The sequence below is a fragment of the Rousettus aegyptiacus genome, unplaced genomic scaffold, assembly GCF_014176215.1.
Source record: "Rousettus aegyptiacus isolate mRouAeg1 unplaced genomic scaffold, mRouAeg1.p scaffold_m13_p_14, whole genome shotgun sequence".
Lineage (NCBI taxonomy): Eukaryota > Metazoa > Chordata > Mammalia > Chiroptera > Pteropodidae > Rousettus > Rousettus aegyptiacus.
Window position 1 is genome coordinate 9,510,437 of NW_023416289.1, and position 20,367 is coordinate 9,530,803.

Genomic DNA, 20,367 nt, shown 5'->3' on the forward strand with positions numbered 1-20,367 from the left:
CCAAACCTACAGCTGGCTTTGGAAAGCACTCCTGCCCTGTACCCCCGCCTTTCCCTGGGTCACTAACGTTCAGCTCCAGGACGCAGAGAGCAGGTGGCTGGTGAACTGGAGAGCCCAGCTGCCGGGCTGGGCCACACCCAACACACACACCTGCTTCCATTTCTCCCTTGGTTTGGCTGAGCAATCTCCTCCTTCACTGAGGAGCTGACAATATGCCATGACTGCTTTGGGCAGGGCCCCTGAGAGGAATAAAGATCCCCGAGGTCACAAGGTTATCTGCTTTGCCACCTCTGGAAAGTGGCGATATCGGTTGCTATGAGTAGGCACGAGGTGAAGCTTCCCCTTGCACTCCCTCTGACCTCACCCCCAAGTGAAGGGAGCCGGGATGGGGTGGGAGGGGGAGCCAGGAACCCTCCCCAGTCCTCTTCTTGGGGAGTGATTCATCCTCCGGAGCCAGCCTAAGTTATGCACTCCCTGCTCAGAGGATATCCATCATGACATGCATTCCTGTTGTCAATTTTGGGGGATGTGGAAAGAGGAAAAATACACAGACCAGGGTCCATTATGATGGTCCCCAAGGAGAGGCCTCTGTTGTCTGGCTTTATTATGTATCTTGGGGCTACACAGGAATGGTAGACATAATGGTGCTTCTTTGGGACTAGGGCTGTGCAGGTGACCTCGGGGCTCAGGAGAGGTGGAGCCCAGGGCCTGCTTCAAGCCCCTGGCCCTCCCTGGGAAGACAGGGGTATTGCCACCCCAGCATGTACCTATGAGTTAACATTTTACAGTGCACTCTGGCCTAAACCCAGAGGACCTCAATTCCAGGACTGGCTCTGCTATTTGAAAGTTGTGTCTCTGGGAAAAAATCATACCTCTCTGGGCCTCAGGTCCTCCATCTGTAAGATGAGTGTGATAAAGCCTGTCCTACTTATCTCACAGTCCCTGCCAAGATGAAATAATCAATGGCCGCGAGCTGCAAAACACTATAAACCCGAGGTCCCACGAAGCTGCAGACTCACAGAGAACGAGGAAGAGCAAAGCCTAAGGGAACGGGGAGGTATGGCCCAGGCTGAGTAATCGCTTAGAATGGGGCCCCGGACAGAAACAGGCAGGCAAGCGGGCCTCTGGGAGCTGAGTAGGAAAGGCCGACCGAGCATACCGGTCAGTGTGGGCTGGCAGTGCAGGAGAGAACTGGCTGTCAGCAAATATCTAAAGGGCAGGAAGAAAGATGCCTGAGAAGATGGTCAGAATGAAAGGACTTCAGTCCCAAACTCGGAAGAGTCCTACCTCATTCCCTGGGCAAAGAAGAGCTGGTGAATAGCTTCTGTGACCTGCAGCGGCTTGTTAATATATAACTCACACTCTCAGATAGCCGAAGCCCTGCACAGGGCCAGCCTTCCCTTTCTGGCCCAGAGGCCCAGAGAAGGGACTCACCCAAAGAAAGAAGAGTGTGTCAGATTGAACTTGAGGTCTCTTGCTCAGTTGGAGGCTCGAAGCCCAGAGCTTTTTCTACAACATCCCATTCCTGGCTCTGCCAAACTGGGTCAAATATCTGGACCCTCGCAAATTAGAGATGATTGGGACCTGAGGCCAAAATCATGCTATTTGCCTGTCTGTGCCTGAAATCGACACCACTGTCCTGGCCATTCTCTTTCAAGGGAGAAGACTGAGGGGCACCAATCTCCCTAGTAGGAAACACTCCAACATAATCCAGAAGGCAGAACAGCCCTGGAACTACATCGTTATCCAGGCCCCAGCCAGAAACAACACAGGGGAGGGTGAGCATGCAGGAAGCCAAGACGACAGGGGAGATGGAGAAGGGGCAGAGGCAGCACCAGGCAGGAGCCAGCCAGAGCAAGGCCCACGCCTCCTCTGTTTACCGGGACTGGCTGAAGCCACAGCGTGGACAGACCCCTGCGTTATCCCCAGCCACCAAGCAGACGGCCCTGGGCCACCACGAAGTGACCACTTGCTATAACCTGCCTCTGTCAGCTCCTGTCCTGCAGTCCAGGGGACGAATGACTTCCTGTGGATGGCAGCTAGAGTACCGAGGGGTCTCCTTAAAAGATGCTACCTCATTCTGGTAAGAGCCCCTAGCCTGCATGTCAAATGATCCAGGTTCTGGTCTCAGTTCTTCTGTCTACTGGTCTGAGGATGTTGGGCAAACTTCTCAACCTCCACTTCCTGCTCTGTACATTGAATGACTCGATGATTCCGAGTTCCACTCTATATTCTAGCAGTTAGGTTTAACAAAGTAAATTCATAAATGGCAATAAATCCTTACTAGTTTGTCTCCAGTGGTATTTCTGACATCTTAGTCAGGCTGGGAGCCACTGAAAGGTCTCTAAGGGTCCAAGTGCATACCTAGCAGTTCCTGCTGCCTCGACACATGATGTGTCTAGATTGGACAACATTCCATCTTCCTTTGGGGAACCACCTCTGTGCCATAAAACCCAGGTCTGGCCAATCAGAGTACCAAATGTACCCAGACACAGTACTTGGTCCAAGGTTAGGCACGGGCCCCAATTCCAAGAGCACCCAGGACTCCTACGGGGAATCCTGGGAAGGGATGTGGAGAGGATGGAGGCCCGAAATGATGGCAGGCACCTTCTACCATGTAGGGACTGAGTGTCGTCACCACAGTGAAGAGCAAGGCGAGATGGAGGTGGTTTGAGCGCCTCGTCTTCCCTGCATGTGGCCAGCCACGCCCTCAAGTATGAGTCAACTGGTTCCCTTTGATCAAAGGGCATTTTGAGTTGGAGTTTTGGCCCTTGTAACTGAAGAAATCCAACTGATACAATCTTGCACACATGTACAACCAATTTCTATTTTATTTACAAGAATTTTAAAAAGGCACTTATTGTATCACTTGCTATCTAATGCAGAAGGGCTGCTCTGAACTTGTCTCTAAATGCCCACGCTTCATAGGTCAACCCAGCTCAGAAGCCTGCGAGCCCGTAGGAACAAAAGTGGTTCCGGGATTCTCAGCAGTGGCTCTGTTCTGGTCAGGACCCAAAGTCTTCTCCAGGCAGGGATATTGCCCAGATGGGCAGAGAGGAAAGATCCAACATGCACAGTCTTCCTAGATGGCCTAGGGTTAGCCCTGCCCACTACCAGAGTCCTCCAACCACAGGGAAGACTCGGCAGGGGAGGGTGCCATGTCTTTTGCTGCCCAGGCTGGCTCTGAACCAGCTGAAGTGGTCAGGGAAAGAGAAGACGCCCCTGGACATAGAATGCAATGAAAAGTCAGGACCCTAAGTTCCATTCCTTGTCTGGTAATGGATTTTAGAGGAACACTTTCCAAACCTGTCTCTCACTCTGTTGAGTCATGTCTGGCTTTTCGAATGATGCCAGACACTCTCCTGAACTCCAAACCCATCTATCCCATTCATTTCTGGATGCTACGCATTAGATGACATACCTTAGAGATACCCCAAAATGCTGGATACCTCTAACCTGCCCCAAGCCAGACTTGTGCATGCTCTAAGCCCACCCAAATGCAGTCCTCTTTTTTGTATTCCGTTTCTGGGAAAGGGACATTGCCTATCCAACTCTGAAACCCGGAAGTCATCTCTGCCCCCTTCTTCCTTCAGCCTCCCTCAGGCAACCTATTAAAAGTCCACCTGATTTTTACCACCGAAATCACTCATCTTTCTACTTCTTTCCACGTCTACCACCATCACACAATCTAAGGACCTGTCCTCTTTCACCTACATTAGCCCTCTAACTGCTAAAGCCCCAGATCTACTAAGGAGACCCCTCTGATTCATTCTGCAAAGAGAGGCCAAAGTGACCTGCACAGTTCCCATCAGATGCCTATCTCCACTCCTCCCAGCAAAGGAGCTGGACTCACAAAACTCTGGGGCAGGGGTGGGACGCCCCAAATGCCCTCTGGACCCACGTCTGGCTGGCCGAGTGGCAGGGTGACCCTGAGACCAAAATGGACCAGGCAGTTCTGGGAGTCGCTGCTAAGCCCCTTCCTCGTGGCTTCCCACCTCGAGGTCAGGCTGGGAATTGGCTCAGCCTTGCCAGGACTGACCCTCCCCCAGTGCAGACTTCGTCTGACTACAGATGGGAAGGGAGCCTGCAGGCCGCAGGGGAAACCCAGCTAGGCTACAGCCAGGGCGTGTGTATTTCAGGAATGAGAGCAAGGGCAGCACCACAATAGACTGTCAGTGTCTGTGGGGCCGGCTGAGAGAAGGCAGCTGTCAGGAGGATAAAACTCAAGAAGTCTATCTCTTCCCTCTTATCACACTGACCCTTGGCAGCCTGCAGCCTGCTGAGAACAGTCATTAACAAGGCCTCCCACACTTCCTGCAAGCGCAGTCCTGTGCGACCCGCCCGGCCCAGCCCAAGGCAGAAAGCCTGCACTTTCCTCCCTGCCAGGGTGGGTCTTAGGGCCCATCTCCGGGCCAGACTTCCCCATCGTGCTCTTCCTTCCTGGGCAATGATCCAGGAAACCTTCCGCTCTGCCCAAACTGATCTCAAAGGTCTCCAGGCTTCCCTGGCTTTTCATCCAGGCCTCTGCATCCTGGTACGTGCTGCCTTTACCGCTGGCCTACCTTCCCTCCTCTCCTATGAAACCCTACCCCACCCCCTTCCAGGCGGTGTTCTCAACTCCTGCCAAGTAGGTGTTTGTGCTGCTGACCCGGCCCCTCTTGTGATCAGCCTGGAATCCCACCTCTCATTCTTGGCTTTGGGAAAAAACCTGGCTAGAGCAGAGCCCAGGGCATAACGGGGTGGCGGCCCTGGGAGCAGAAGGAAATGGAAACCCCGTACAAGTCACCCCGGGACCTAACTGGTGGCCAGTGGAGGAAGGGAGGAATGTTATGAGAAACTAGATGGGTTTTTCTGCCAGCTCCCAGGATAGACCCAGAGCAAGGGTTGAGGGGTTGAGGACAATGGGAGGCCTGGGGACACTTCTCTTGGCTGCAGGAGCCCAAGTTCTCCAGAGAGAGGCCAGAGTAGGCTGGCTGCTCTTCTGTGCGTCCAAGCAGGTCAGGAGGAAGGTCGAACCGATTCCCACGGACGTCTGGACTACGCGGTGGCAGCCCGTGCCCCCAGTGCTACGTCTTGTCTCAGGATACGGCGTTCTCTGCTAGGTTTACCACACGGTTTGAGAGTGAATCTCTGAGCAGGTTTTTAAATTCTTTATTCGCATATGAGGACTCAAGAGGCCCAGAGAAGAGCAGAGACTTGCCCTGGGTCACACGGCACCATTTCCCAGGGGTAGCTAATGCATCCATGCCAACTGGGCCCTGGACTGTGAAAATCATTGAGGGGACCCCCAATCACACAAGCTGCTTCCACTTTGGAAGAGCCAAACAACCGTATCCTGAGGCTCCTGGGCCCTTTGCCAGCTCAGGCCTCACCTTGGCCTCACTGGCTGTCAACGGAGGGCCTGCTGGCTTCTCTCCCTATTTTGCACAGAATGAATGGCAGGGTAGGCCCACAGATCTGGTCCAGAATGGGCAGGAATCTCCAGAATGGGTAGCCTGGGTGAAAGAAGACACCCTCCAAAGCACCTCACCCAGGTCTGAAGGGAGATACCCTCTGTGTTAAGCACAGGAAATGCTCCTGAGGGATTGGAACTTACATTCATCCTGAAGTTTGCTCACTGCTGCTTTAGGGTTAAGTGTGAATTGCTTTCCAGGCACTGAGGAAAATCCTTCATCAAACAGCTGCCTCTTTGGTCTTAGGCTGAACCTCTTTGACATAAATTATTTACCCTGCTCCCCATTTCACAGCATCTTCCCATCTAGGGAGGTGCCAACTTGGCTCCCCAACACTGGAAAAGCCTAAACAGAGTCCTCACTCCCCACCCTCTTCGGCCTGTCCTGTCTCCCCCTACTTGTGGTACCTGGGCTCTCCTCCTGAACTTTGCTGGATGCCCCAGGCACCAGCCAGAAGCTTGACGGGCGTGGGTCCAGGGAAATACCAGACCTTCTGGAACAGGACTGAAGACAGAAGGCCGACCCCTGGAAACTCCTTTGTGACCTGGCGACCCGACTCACAGGCTCTCTCCCCTCCTCCGGCTTGTCCACGAGGCCTCCTTCCCTTTGGGTGCTCTCTCTCATGAACACCGCCAAAGGTCTGCAGAGACTCTCATTTCCTCCTGACTCTGGCTGCAGCTCACTATCAGTATCGAGTGATTGCTATTTAGTTTGTAACTGAACTTGGGTGAGAATGAGGGTTGCAGGGAACTTCGCTTGTGGTGAGGGAGATTCAAAGTTTGATTAATGTCCCTTTCAAACCCAAAGGAACCCTGCAAAGAAGGAAGGAGGAAGTGGGGTGGGGGGAGAGGGGGAAACAGTGGAGGTTACAAGAGCGGAAGGGGGCATTCCCGCCCCACCCCCAATTCCCTCACCTGTGCCTCTTCCTGTAACCACTTCTCACCCTTCTTTGCTAGCCCTCCAAATTCTCTTTAGCCATACAAATAAACGTGTTGATTTTTCCATACCTGAGCAGTTTCCCCTAGACCAATTAGCTATTTCTGTTTATTGCTGATTTTCCTCCTCAGAAGGCTGCAGATCTACTCAGGCCGGGACTTTACAGATGAAGGATTTTGGAGAGAAAGGGCACAGCAGGGTGACGATTGCTCTCTGGGGTTCCTGGGTCACCGCCCCGACACCTCGACACCTCGGGGTTTCCTGCCCTCTCTCAAGCCCTGCAACTCAGCCCTTAGGGGAGCAGGAAGGGCCTCACGTCCTAACCAGACAGAGGTGGGCTGCTCTGTGCATCCCTCTGGTACATTTCTCACCCTGATCCTAGAGAGGACAAGAGAGGAAAGGGAAAAGGAAGCTACTGAGCAAAGATCAGGATCCCAGAAGATATAAGAAATAAAGGACTTCAGGACGGAGAACACTGCCCTCCAGGCAGGAGACCCATGCGCCACCACAGCAGCTGGTAAGGACAGTAAACTGCTTGCCTTCTGAGCTTCCTCATTTACAGAATCACAACCCTCCGAAGGAGGAAGCCGGGTTAAGGATGTTTTTCAACATTCTGTACCAGAACTATGTGTTTTGTTTTAATATTACTATTACGCAAATAAAAATTTAGTATTGTTATCAAAAGTTTTCAAAATTACATTTTTCTCTAGATTTCCCAGGTCACCTTATTGTACATGGTATTACACACTGTATTCACAGGTGGTAAAATGTCACGTATATTTGAATGCTGACAGCTGGAATTGGAGATTTCAGCCCAAGAAGATGACCTTCTCTCTGAGAATCTGTGGGGATAAAGTACCTCCCAGCACACCTCCTCCTGCCCCCATCCCAGTGAGGACCCTGAGCCTGCCCTTCCACTCCTGTAGGAGGAAACTTCCCCGGTTCTCAGCTGGAAAGCTGGGGCGGCCCGAAGCCCAGTCTATGCCCTGGAGCCTAAGGCAAGATCTGCAATGGCAATATGAAAGCTAGATTGACAATATGTTGTAATTACAATAATGAGTTATAAACAAGCACCAAGAAGTACTCTAGGATGGCTGGTTAGGGACACACACAGGCATCCCCGACGAGCACTGCAGAACTGGAGGGAAAGCCTATGTTCCGCAGATAGCAAGCAAAGTTCAGGCCCTCTCCTTGGGAAATGTCACTTGGAGATGTTCGCCCTGACAGTTAGCAAGGACTTACTGTTAACAAGCTTCTGAGCAGAAAGGGAGGGTCTGAAAACCTAGGGCCCCAAAGAGCTGTCCCAGGCTCTTTAGCAGGCAAGGGCTTGGTTACATGGAACATGGGGTGGGGGAAGTGGGGACACAGGAACTGAGAGCAGGGGAGGAGAAGCCCCTCCCAGGCTGAGTGTGGAGACAGAAGAGGTGCAGGCGTCCTGAGCCTGGGCCACAAAGCTGCAACTGCTTTGGGGATGTACCGGGCCCCTGGGACTTTCAGGCCCCACCTCCTCTTCAGGGCTGAGGCCGCAAACCTCAGGCAGCTTAGAGTCAGAAGGAATGAGCTCATCGGGATTCTGGGGATGCTGTTGGCATCCTGCACATAGCTTCTCCAAAATACGGACACGTCATCTTCTCCTGCAAACTCTTCCTCCCTGACTACCCTACTTCAACCAAAGGAACCAACCTCATCACGCAGGCACTGTATCTACTTTCACAACCTCTCTAGAATCAGTCCCTTCTTTTCCATTTCTACTACCAAGTTTCGGCCTTCATTACAGGGTCTCACCTGGACCCTCTCTAGCTTTCCGATTCCTCCCTCCCTCCTTTATTTGTTCCCTTCTGACTCAGCCATACCCTGCTGCCAGTCTGTACTTTGCCTGCTCAGAAACTTGTCAGAACTAAGCATTCCCTTTACTGCCTGCCAGTTCAAGTCCTTGCCTAGCACCTTTCTGGACTGATCTCTTGCAGTGCCCATTTCTCCTTCTTCTTGGAACTTTAGTCTGAGGGCACTGCCTACTATGCCACCAGCCCTTGCCTGACTAAGAAAGGGAGCATGGTCCAGGTTGGGCCAAACAGGCATTTCCTACCTGGGATGTGAATCCCAAGCTGTGGTGACAAAATTACTGAGCATGGCTGAAGCAGATTTATCCTGACGACAGTGGTACCCTGAACAGGCTGGCCTTTGGTTCCTGTCATACCCACTGCAAGATCCCGGAGGGGACCTGGGTGCTGAGTCATCTCTCTGATTCTGGGAGTTCCCAGAGCCTTCCAAGGAAGTCCTCTTATGCTGAAGTCGGCCAAATTACTGCTTGTAAACAAACGGGATGTTCTCATTGCTTTTTTTTTTTTTTTTTTTATGGTGACAATGTTTAACGAAATCCAGTAAGTTTCTCATTGCTTTTTGAAATACATATCCTATGCGCCAACCAAAAGGGACAACTCCCTAAAAGTGCCACAACGGCCACTCTCTACACCTACTGACCAGCACACCTCTCTAGCCCACAGGCACTGCTGGAACTCCACCCGCCCCTTCAGGGCTCAACCCAGAGGCCTCTTCCGAACTTTCTACAGGAATGACTTCTACTTCCTTCAAACCTACAAGCCTTTGGCTGGCCTTTCTGCCTTCCACTGTAGACACTGGTGTACCTGTCTTATTTCCCTCCTGGAGGACAGTGACTTGGTGATCGTCTCCTCCATATCACCCAGGATAGTTCCGAGCTCAGTAAAATTCATCAGGCTCTGGGGGCAGACAACTCAAAGGACAATTACAGGTATGCTGAGCAAGGCGGACAGTGAGTGACAGAGAGCATAGGTAAGATCTGAATTTGAATTCCAGGTCTTCCACTTTGGGCAAGTCTCAGTTCTTCATCTAAGACACAGTGACAATAATGCCGACCTCATAACGGTGCTATGAGGATTTGATGAGCTAACATGTGAGCGAACCTAGCACGCTACCTGGCGAGTAGTAGCGTTCCGTGAACAGCAGCCATTATTCTGGCTATCGGTAGCTACCGGTTTAGCACATGCTCTGTCAGAAGGCTGGAATCAGGAGTCCTGAGGCCTGCTGTGTGACCCACATGTGCGTCTCTGTTTCTCAGTAACCCCACTTGGGTCTGTATGTGCTTTATAAATCTCCCAAAAAACCAACGGGTGGAAAATGCTTTACGAAGTAAAAGGACAATGTAAGGGATTCCTCCCACTTCTAAATTTCAGAGATTCCACGCGTCCTGTCCAGTGTGCGGCTGTGGCAGGACTTGGCTTTGCAGGCATCCCAACCCGCTTGCTCTGAGAGAGAGGGACGGGGCAAACGAGTGCCCGGCTCAGCGTCTCCTTCCCTATGTCCACGTGGCCACCCTTTTCCCAAAGCCCTGGTTCCTGAACGTCCTGCCCGCTTTCGTGGGGCCTTTCTTCAAATAACCATGGGGCAGTGTCTGCTATGCGGTTACAGCGAGACTGGGAGCTCAGGCACCACAAGTCACCCCTGCCATCAACCTAACCAACACTGGGCAGCGTGAGAATGACAGGAAAGAGGCAAATCCAGTGCAACTGCCAGAATAAGACTGGGTAGGGACACAAGGTGGAAGGCAGTCTCTTTTAGGATTTTCCACCTGCCTGGATTAATCTCCCAAGCAACTACTGATGGCCACAAACCAGGGGTTCTCAAAGCGGTATCTCCAAGGAGCCGGGCAGAAAAGCAAATTCTGGGCCCCGCCCAGACAGAATGAATCAGAAAACTCTGGGAGTGGGGCCCAGCAATCTGTGCCTGAAACAGCTCTCCAGGGAATTCTGATGCCTGGCTAAGTGTGAGGAATCCTTCCCTAAACCTTTAACCGTTAAGACCCTCAAACACTTACTGAACACCTACACCTACTATGTGCTAAGGACCAAGCCAGGTTGAGTTATTTCAGAAATGATGACACATTTGGAGAACTTCCACAGTCTAATGGGAATCTAAATCAAGCACACAAATACATAAGGTAGGGTGTGATACAGAATAAGACAAAGGAATCAGTTTCCCACCCCTCTCCCCAGACCCTTACCCCTCATATCTTCCCTTGTCATGAGTTGGGAAATGACAACACCAGTTCTGGGGAAAACCCACCCCCAGTGGTGCCCTTTTGGACTCCTCAATCACGAGTAGCTTTCTTAAGAGTGATTTTTGCTCTGAGGCATGTCTTAGGTCCAGAGGCTTGGTTGGCATTTAGGAAATGTTCCCATAAGGCCACACCCAGTGATTCCTAGGGGTTTGGAAACTGGCCTTATCTGGGGTTTGGGCTCAGAAGGTTCATACAGGGCTGTATGCATGCCACAGCACGTCACAGCAATGCACCCCCAAGCTGGCTCACTCCCACAGGCCCCTGGCAAACCTGCATGCACCCCAGTGTGCAGATGCAGACATAAACACATACACGATTGGCCCCCTGGTCTCCCTTCCTCCATTCTAGAGTTACAAGGTTAAAGGAACCCTATTCATAGCCAAAGGGGAGGGATGAGAGAGAGGGTGCTGAAGTCGAGAACCATCTGGTTCAGATCAAGATTGCGCCTTCAGGACCCGACAGAACTCCGGAACACGGAGAGCCTCCGAAGCCCTCCTGGTGGTTTAACGATATCCCTCCCTCCCCTCGCTTCCCACTGGGACACTGAAGATTGGGCTGGAAAGGGACAACCCAGACCTATCTGCCAAAGGAAGACAAGAAAACAAAAAGTTGAATTATACAGGCCAATCTGTGCCACCTATCTGAGCCCTGGTTCCTTCTTCCCTTCAAATCCTGAACACCATGACTAAACTTGAGATCACCAGCTACAGACATTGTGCTTTCCTCCACAAAGAGCTCAGGGCACCTGGCAGGCATCCTTCCCCGCCGCCGGGAACCCCCTCCAAAGTTAGCAACAGAAACAAGATGAGGCTTAGGGGCGTGGCCTCCCAGATTATTCTTATACTAAGGCCACCTCCACCACAGCAGAAGGTGTCTTCCATCTGAGAGGGACTTCTGAGCCCACCAGGCATAATGAGATCAAGGGACAACCAACCAGTTTCTGGGCAATTGTCCCAAACACAAGATGAGTCTGTGAGTTACTGGCTAGGAATGACTGTTTCCCTGAAGCCTCCTGGGCAGCTTTGGCTGAGAGAGGCTACCAGTCCCCTTCTGCTACAAGCACCTCTGTCTCCCCGTTACACCAACACCTTAGACTGTTCTACAGTGCTTTACTCAGCTGGGAAGCAAGAGGCAAGATGGGAGATGGATGCAGTTGGCAAGAAATAAAAATCAAAAGGCTAATTTGAGCAAATAAACAATGGGTGGTTGATTTTCTACAGGCAGAGAGGGCCAGAGGCGGGATATTGGAAGGAGGGGTGGGCTGGGGGAACACAGAAGTGGTAGAAAGCTAAAGGGGAGACTAAAGTGAGCTCGGCCCAGAGCTGCAGCAGGGCGCTGGGAAGTTTGGTCCAGTCACAGAAGAATGGCTGGAGGGAAGAAATGACTCTTCCATTTTGAGGCATGGGCTCAGACCAGCCCCCACAGGACTGGGCCATTGGCCTTCACCAAGTTCCTGGCTTGTGCCTCAGTTTCTCCAAAATGAGAAGGAGGTCAAGCTGTTAGGTCTTATCAGACAGAACTGGGCCAGTGGGTGTGGCTAGGTCCAAAGGCTTGGCAGTGCCAGGTAGTCGGAGAGGAGAGATGCTGATGGTGCAAAGACAGCCTCTGGCCGAGACGAGCGGAGAAAGGGTCTCCAGATAGTGCAGAGGCCAGGAGCGCACGAGGCTGAGGGTACGAACTAGGTAGTGGACTGGAAGTCGGAGCTGGGGCAGGGAGTGCTTCCCAGGGCTGGGGCTGCGGGCTGCCACCAAGGAGTGGAACAGTCGCGCCTGGAGGGCACGGAGCTGCTAGATGCGCTTAAGCAGAAGGCGAGGATGGGGACTGAGGCCAAAGCAAGAGGACCCCCGCCCGCATGGGGAAGCCCAGTGCCCCGACCTGGGGGAAGTTGCCGGGGTGCACCGGGCCGGTCTGGGCCGCTGGGCCGAGCCAGCTGCCCGCGCAGAGGGGTTTTGGGGAAGCGAGGGGCCCGGGGCGCCCCACATCCTGCCCGCCCTCATCCCGCCCGCGCACCTCAGTCAGCGCCAGGCGCCGCGCGGGCCATGCTCGCCGCTCCCGCCGCCGCCTCCGCCCGTGCAGAAAATCGCCGCCACCACCGCCGCCGACGTCCGGACCCGTTAGCTCCGCGGCTCCCTCGTGCGCCCGTAGCGGGCCACTCCCGCCCTCGCCGGCCCTGCCCTACCGGAGCGAGCCGCCGCCGCCGCCACCTCGGCCCGGTCCCTCCCCCCACCCCGGCCCAGCTAGAAGGGAAGGGTGGGGGAAAGGGAGGCGGCTGCCCCCTCCCCATTCACATCCTCCGGGGCTCTCCTCCACCTCCTCCTCCCGCACGCGCGCGCGCATGCTGGGATGTGGAGTCCAGCCGGCTCTGAGATGACAGGGGTACCCCTCATCCAGGACTACTACTCCCAAAAGACAGCGCACGCGCCCTAGGGCTTGTGGGCTTTGTAGTTCGGCCAGGGCTCCGGGGGTCCACTGCGCTGGTGGGGTGGGGGGATGGGAAATCTCAGTTGCCAGAAGGCCGGGCCGGCGTAGAAAAGAGATGTGGGTGTGCTGCTCCGCGGGTCCGGGTGGGACTCCCAGGAAAGTGCAGACCAGCCTGGGATGCCTGTTAGACGCGGCTGTGGCCAACTGCGTCCAAACTGGGTTGGAGGAGAAGCTACCCCGCGACGCGCATCCCGGGTGCCGTTTCCACTCGCGCTCGCGAAGAGCCATGACCTGAGGCTAACTGGCTTCATGCCTGGGCTCTGCAAAACAGACGTGCGGCGGGGCTGCTGAGTCCAGGCCCAAGGAGAGAGCTTGGAAACTGCGTGGGTGAGGGGTTTTCTCCACCTAGGAAAAGGGGGTGAATGTCTTTGGGTTTCTTGGAGTGCTCACGCACTGGGGTACCCTTCTCATTCCAGTCTCACTCTTCTTCTGTTACATACCCTTATCTCTCACTGCTTAGGGTAAGGTGCACACATTTTACGTATTTTTCCATGTCTTCCCCTTTCCACACTTCCAAACCTATCTCAAATCCTTTATGAAGTTTCAGGTCGATTGCAGTTTTCACCATCCGAGCTTCATCCCCTTGGGCAGAGGGGAGGCCTGTAAGTCCGTGTGCTGGCCCTCACCCCCAGTCTCTGTTTCATCAACTCCAGTGGGCCAGGGAATTTGCATTTCTAACAAGCTCCCAGATGCTGCCGATGCTGCTTGCTGGGGAACCACTTTGAGAAACTGCCTCTGTTGGGATTTATTGGGTAAAGTTCTAACAGGGGTCAGCTTAGTAGCATCTGCTGCCTCTGGGTGAGCTCTGACCTAAAACAGGCAGGGGAGCTGGAGGTGGGGAGGTGGACTTTCACTTGTCAGGTATCTGAGAGTGACTCTCACACCTACCCAGGTAGGCAGGCCCTCCTTACCACCTGTTGCCGTGGTGTTCTGGATGCTACAGACCTCTGAAGGGGACACTTGGTGACCATCGTCCTCAGCCATGATCTCAGACTCTTCAGCTGTAAGGTAACAAAGATTCTCTGCTTGACCAGGTTCCTCTGAGACCTGTTCTCTCATAGGCCTCAACCTTGGCCTCTAAAAACTACATTTAATACAAATTCTTTCATCCACCTTCCTCCCCTTACATTAAAATACAATAACATAGTTTCTAGCAGCTCAAGGCCACATGCCCTAGGATGATCCTAGACCCCTTTAAAGTGCCTGCCTGGTAAAACTCAAGGCTGCCAAGAGAATTTACTGTTCTAGCCAACCCGCAATGATCGGCCCCTAACTACCTCTTATTAGAGCATTTATTAAAAAGGGCTTATGATTGTGACTCCTACTTCTGTCCTTTGGGGATGTATATGTATCTCCTACAACTCAGGCGTATCTTTCCCAAGGACCAGAAAGGCATTCCAATCAGGAGTCTCTGTGAGAAGATAGAATCCTAACTCCTATAATCACCAGGTAACACACACAGCTGGCCTAATCAGTAGTTAAACCAACCAACCCTTTGTCATCTTTCACTTCCCTGATTCTACTGAGCCCTTGCTCACCTTCCTCCACACTCCCTCAGTCTCCCTTTAAAATGTCTGGTCACTTCTGGATGAGTCCAAGTTGAGTTCAGTTCACACTGGACCCTCTTCCTTATTGCAATAGTTATTACTGGTTAAAGTCTGTCTTTACCACTTTAACTAGTGTCCGGCTTTATCTTTAACAAAGAGGGTATCCCCTCTGAGTCCTGGGGGCCCAGGCTCTAAGCTTCCCTTCTATCCACCAAGGTCCAAAAGAGTGGATGAGTTGTTCCCTAGGTCCAAGTGGCTACCAGAGGCATTGGATCCTGACTAAGGCTGACTCCGGAATGCTTTTCTATTTCCTTTAGATTTGTGTCCCCATCACAGGCTGTGGGAGGCTAAGTGATCCACATGCAACCCTATGCTCTGCCAGGGAAACCAGTTGCCAGGCTCTTCTGCAAGGGCTTTGGCTCTTAACCTGAGTCCCATGCAATGGCAAGATTCCCTCACAGACAGGAGGTCAATGAGACTTTTGGAGTTCATATCCATCTCCCAAATCTCCCTAGCGGATTATTCAGAGAAAATTAAGATGCCTTTTCATGGGCAGAACAGAGAAACCCTTTCTATTCCTCAGTTCCAACAGAATCTTCCATCATCACCCTCATTACCTTCCAATTAGATGTCACATTGATTCACTCATCTCTCCTTGCTGGTTGTGCTTTACCATCTTCTCTACCCACCCAAATTCTGCCTGACTGTCCAAAGTCTACCTTGAGTATTTCCTCCCCTAGAAGATCCTCCCCAGCTGCCTCAGGCCCCAGGCGAGCCTCACCCCTTGCGTAGGAATTGAAATTGAATTTGCATCATTCATTTAAAACCCCAGCTTTACTGGTGAATTTTCCAATGAAAGAGAGGCAGTTAAACAGGCCAGCGGATGTGGTGGATGAGAGCACAGGGCTTTGGAGGCAGACGGCTACTAAGTAGCAAGGTGCAAAAAAGAACAGGCTCCCTCCCTGGGCTTAAAGTCAGACCAACCTGGCAGCTCCAGCACCTAATGGTATGTGTGACCCAGAGAAAGTTACATTTCTTTTATCCGTAAGATGGGAATAATAACAATAATACACCTTACCTTTTAGAGTTGTAAAAATGAAATAAAAAAAAGAATACTAAGATCTCGGAGAAGATGATTCTCAAAAGGAAATCAAGTTAATCTATAAATTTAATATGGTCCCAGTACAAATACCAGCAGTTTTGTTTGTTTTTGACATGGGAAGGAGGAGAAGATAAATCGATGTTAAAAAATTAATCTGGAAAAATAACAAGCTAGACTAGTCAAGAAATTTTTGAAAAATGAATAGCAATGAAGGGTGTTAGCCCTTGCAGGTATTACATATCATAAAGGTACAGTTAAAACAGTGTGATAGATTCTTGACACAGACCTGCAAGTCTTGAAATAAACTCAAATATTTGTGGAAATTTGGTTTATAATAAAAATAAATTTCAAATAAGTGGCTGAAGAAGATGAATTATTCTATAAACGAAGCAGGGACAATTGGGGAACCATCTGCTAGAAAATTAAACCAACTCTCAGTAAATTAATGGGTCTAGGCCAAAATTACCAATGGCTACCAACATCATGAAAAATAGACAACTGGAGTCATCTGAAGACAGATAACTGATCCTAACGGAAGTGTGATATTCCGAAAGTAGTGCCCAAAAAATAAATCACCCCAAATATGACAACACCAGTGTACAGAAAATACAGTTATCAGAGGAACAATGCTATTTGAAACCATGCGGCGGGGCGTGCAATCAACAAAATTTAGTGAGAAACTGTACAGGACAAATAACCTAGTTTCTTCCACAAATACACTGCAATTAAAAAAAGACCTAGAGGAGAATCTAAATTTTAAAAAGCCATATCAACCAATTGTAATGCATGGACTTTATTTGAATCCTGTTTCAAACAGACTGGAAAAAAAAATTGTATGAGAATAGAGGAAATTTGAACACTGACCATTGGATACTAGGTAATTGTTAATTTTAAGTGTGCTAATGATGTTGTGGTGTTTTGGGATTTTGTTTGTTTGTTTGTTTGTTTGTTTTACACTTACAGCACCTGGTCTTCCTAGGCGGCCTCCATCCAAGTACTACCGAGGCCCAACCCTGCTTAGCTTCTGAGATCAGAGGAAATCGGGCACATTCAGGGTGGCATGGCAGTAAGGTTTTTTTTTTTTTTTTTTTTTTGAGAACTTATTTAGTGATGTATACTGAAATCATTTATGGGGTTATAAGATATCTGGAGTGTGCTTCAAAATAATTCAGGATTGGGGGGAAGGTATAGATACAATGAGGTTGATTATTGTTGGAGCTGGGAGATGATGATTATCTGGGGTTCATGATAACATTTTTTCTACTTTTGCATGTACTGAAATTTTCCACAATAAAGTGCTATAAAAATATTTCAGTCAGAGCTCTACCTCATACCTAGCTAAAAACCAAAACCAACAACAGCAATCAACAAAAACCAAGTCAATGGAAAAACAGAAGAAAGTTTTGCAATTTACATTACAAAATACTTTTGCAAATCAGATGACCAAGACACCAGCAGTGAAAAGGATATGAACGTACAGTTCACAGAAAATGAAACGCAACAGCTCTTACGTGAAAAGTTGCCGAGATTCATTTAAAAAAAATGGGTAAAATACACATGATGTAAAATTTACTTTCTTAACCAACTTTAAGTGTATGGTTCAGTGGTGTTGAGTACATTCACATTATTGTGTTACCATTACCACAATCCATCCATAGAACTCTTTTTATCTAAACCCACTAAACAATCACTGCTCACATTCTCTCCTCTCCCAGTTCTTGACAATCACCATTCTACTTTCTCTATGAATCTATGATGTCATTTAAGTATGAAGACAGTATTTGTCCTTTTGTGTCTGGCTTGTTTCAGTTATAATGTCCTCCGTGTTCATCCATGCTGTAGCACATGTCACAATTTCCTTCCTTTTTCAGGCTGAATAACATCTCATTGTATGTCTATACCAAGTTTGATCCGTTCATCCGCTGATGGGCACTCGGGTTGCTCCCATCTTTTGGCTATTGAAAATAATGCTGCTATGAACATGGGTGTACCAATCTCTCTTCAAGTCCCACTTTCAATTCTTTTAGTTATATACCCAGCAGTGAAGTTGCTGGATTGTAAGATAATTCTGTTTTTAATTTTTTGAGGAACCACTAGAACATGTTCCACAGCGGCTTTACCGTTTTACGTCCCCACCAACAGTGCACGAGGGTTCCAGTTTCTCCACGTCCCTGCCAACACTTATTTTCTTAGAGCTTCACTGTTAGTAAAAGAAATGCAAATTAAAGCCATGCTGAGATATCACTTTTCACCTATCAGATTGGCAAAGATCAAAAGCCTTGACAGCTATCTTGGCAAGAGTGTGGGAAGAAAGATTCTTGCACACTGCCAGTGTGACTGAAATCCGTATAGCCTCTATGAAGAGCAGCTTGGTAATATCCTCTAATTACACCTACATACACCATTTGAACTAGCAATTTCTTTTTTTATTTAAAATTTTTTTCAATTACAGTTGACATTTAATATTATATTAATTTCAGGTGTACAGCATAGTGGTTAAACATTTATATAACTTAAGAAGTTATGCCCCTTATAAGTCTGGTACCCACCTGGCACCATATATAGTTATTACAATATTATTAACTGTGTTCCTTGTGCTGTACTTTAAATCCCCATGACTATTTTGTAACTGCCAATTGATACTTAATTTCTTCACCCTCAACCCCCTTCCTTGTCCACTGAGAAGTCCTGAGCGCAGTGACACCCATTAGCAACAAGGAGGCTGAGTTTTTTTTGTTTTTTATTGAGATGAAATTTACATAACATTAACATTTTAAGCATACAATTCAGTGTATTTAGTACATTCACAGTGTTTTGTAACCAGTCCCTTTAGTCCCAAAACACTTCATTCTCAGAAGAAAATCCTGTATCCATTAAGCAATCATTCCCCATCTCCCCACCCCAGCCCAGGGCAACCACCGATGTTTTCTGTCTCTATGCATTTACCTATTCTAGATACATAAACGAAATCATACGATATGTGGTCTTTTGTGTCTGACTTCTTTCACTTAGCATGTTTTCAAGGTTCATCCATGTGGTAGCATGTATTAGTATTTCATTCTTTTTATGGCTCAATAATATTACATTGCATGGATATACTATGTTTTGTTTATCTAGTATATTGATTTTTAAAAGTTGTAAGAAGAAAATAAACCTATCTAACCTTTGTTTAACGATTCTGCACCCTCTCTGCAGCAACATTTGTTAACATCCTATAGAAGCACTCTTTGGAAAATACTGCACAAGACATTTGCCAATGGCAATGGCCAGGCTTAAGTGAAGAGGGGCCACTTAATGATAAAGCACACTTAATAGCTCTCCAAAAAGCGTTTGCTGTTTGGTTATGCTTTCAAGTCAGTGTTTTAATTTTTCAAAACCATACCAGCTGTTTCATTTTCTCCATGGAAGGCCCTGCAGGAGAGTTTAATGTCTTCTCCCCATTGTCTTCAAGCAGTTCCCATCTTTTCGCCAGTATCCCTGTAGTCAGTGCTATTGGTGAGATCCCTTTACGGGGATGGTACACCTATTCTCCAGCTGTTGTGTTGGCTGCAAATGGCTCACAGCTTCACCTTTCTCTGGAGAATTGTTCTTAGTCCATGAGCTGCTTTGCCCAGAGATGCCTGGGAAATTATGCTCCTCCCTCCCAAACTCCCAGTGGCCCACAGGCCATGAATGACTGAAGTGGGGTACAAAGTCTAGCTCCCTTGCTTCTAAGAGTGATAAACCCTGTGGTGTATTTAATATTTCAGAGCTCACTGTAGGATCAGACTGAGGCTAGACTTAGCTGAACCTACATCTTTGCTTGGCTTCTTCACCTGCCATATCCTGCCTCCCTCGCTGCCCTCATAAATCATTTGCATAAGAATCCCTGTCTCAGTGGGCAGTCCTGGATGCCTGAGGGACATCCTGATAGCAACAGCAGCCACACATCTAATCCAGGGCCCTGCAGATTGCCCTTCCTCCAGGAAGCCTTCCAGTACCTGGACTCTCCACTCACTGGCAGCATGTTTATTTAATAATAAGCAAGTTTGATGCCTACTCTATCCAGGCACTGTGCTAACCCTTTTATGTGCATTAGCTCTTTGAATCCTCCAACAATAGTATTGAGGTAAATACTATTGTAGTCTTACAGATGAAGAAACGAAGGCTCAAAAAGGTTGAGTGGCTCACTCACAAAGAAAGTGATGGAAATTTGGATTTGTCTGATTTCACACCCTTGTATTAACCACTAGATTCTACTCTATATTACAACATCAGGACATTTTTTTTTTTTTTTTTTATGGCTCTATGTACCCTAGACAGTGGGGACTATACACGAAGCAGAAAGCTATGTGTTTTTGTGTCTGCTACTGACAGATTGCACTGAGGGCTTCACCTTATTAAAAAACCTCCTTAAATATCCTTGCTTCTCAGGCTGAGAAGTACGAGTGGCCTTGGAACCACCCCTGCTCCTCCAGTATGGCTGCTCTACGAGATGGGATGAAGCCCTTTGCCTCACTGTTTTCCTTGAGCCCCCACCAAAGCTGCAGCTGCAGGCATCCCTGTCTCCCACTCCACTGCAGAACGGGGATCTGCATTGATGAGAACTGCAGCAGCGGGAGGCAGCTCATCACTTCCCTGGAGACCTCCTGGGTTCACAGGAACAAGAGCAAGCACTTAAGTGTGGGAAGGCAGAGGAGACCTGGGCCAAGTGGAGGAAGGAGAATGACTCTAGTGGGAGAAGGTTTGGAAGAAAGGAGAGAGATTTTGGGG

The 20,367-nt window shown here is 49.5% G+C and overlaps 1 protein-coding gene and 1 pseudogene across 1 annotated transcript in view; both read right to left on the reverse strand.

Moving 5' to 3' along the window:
• The window catches only part of ST3GAL2 (ST3 beta-galactoside alpha-2,3-sialyltransferase 2), a 38,280-nt gene extending 25,605 nt beyond the window's left edge, over positions 1-12,675 (reverse strand). Inside the window, exon 1 of the mRNA XM_036231365.1 lies at positions 12,496-12,675. The gene's annotated coding sequence lies outside the window, so the exon portion shown is untranslated. The remainder of the gene's footprint in view (positions 1-12,495) is intronic.
• Positions 12,676-16,569: 3,894 nt separating this feature from the next.
• On the reverse strand, positions 16,570-16,687 carry LOC118611825 (annotated as a pseudogene).
• Between the last annotated feature and the right edge of the window lie 3,680 nt (positions 16,688-20,367).